The sequence below is a fragment of the Gekko japonicus genome, unplaced genomic scaffold (assembly GCF_001447785.1).
Source record: "Gekko japonicus isolate JY-2015 unplaced genomic scaffold, Gekko_japonicus_V1.1 scaffold63443, whole genome shotgun sequence".
Classification (NCBI taxonomy): domain Eukaryota; kingdom Metazoa; phylum Chordata; class Lepidosauria; order Squamata; family Gekkonidae; genus Gekko; species Gekko japonicus.
Window position 1 is genome coordinate 1 of NW_015234798.1, and position 698 is coordinate 698.

Consider the following 698-nt stretch of genomic DNA (forward strand, 5'->3'; position numbering starts at 1 on the left):
TAAACCTGAGGATAAACTTATTTTACTAATTTTTTCCCAGCTGAAATTAGTTGTCAGATGGGAACTGCTTGATGACCAGGACCAGATGTTGTTCTGCTGGAGGATTCCTGTCCAGATCACCGGTTAAGGAACCCTGCAGTTTATTGGGGAAGGGAAGAGGCACTTGGATACAGACAGAAGAGTCAAGTGCTTTGCATTTCTTGTTTTGATTTACACAACTACTGTCTTCCCAATGTCCAGATGAAGCAGGGGGCCAGTGGCCAGGCCAAAATGAATCTACTCAAGACGGTTGGGATAGTTGGAGGAAGTCTTACTGTAGTTCAGGGCAAAGGTTCATGTAACTACTGACAAAAGTGACTGAAAGGGAACACACATGCAGAAAAGACTTTTTCTATTATGAAACTGGTCCAGAAAACATCATGACTATTGCTGCTGATCGACCCTACTGTGCCTCTCATAATGAGATACTGCAGGCCTCTCGCTCCCCCAGCTCTGCCATGTCCTGGACTTTCCTTGGATCTGCTTTTCTCACCTGGAGCCAAAAGGAAACTGAATAGAAATAACCTTCTGCAGCAAGTTGCTTCAAAGAAGGGAAGAGTTTCCTGAAAATAGATGCCAGACCAAAATGGCATTTGATTTCTATGCAGAGATAACTTGCATTAACCAATGCTTTGCACTATCTTGTGCTGGGAAAACTG

At 43.7% G+C, this 698-nt stretch overlaps 1 pseudogene across 1 annotated transcript; it reads left to right on the forward strand.

The window, feature by feature from the left end:
• Positions 1-40: 40 nt before the first annotated feature.
• On the forward strand, positions 41-698 carry LOC107125402 (annotated as a pseudogene). The gene is given in 1 exon segment (XR_001483034.1): positions 41-698. The product of XR_001483034.1 is annotated as an epididymal secretory protein E1 pseudogene (transcript).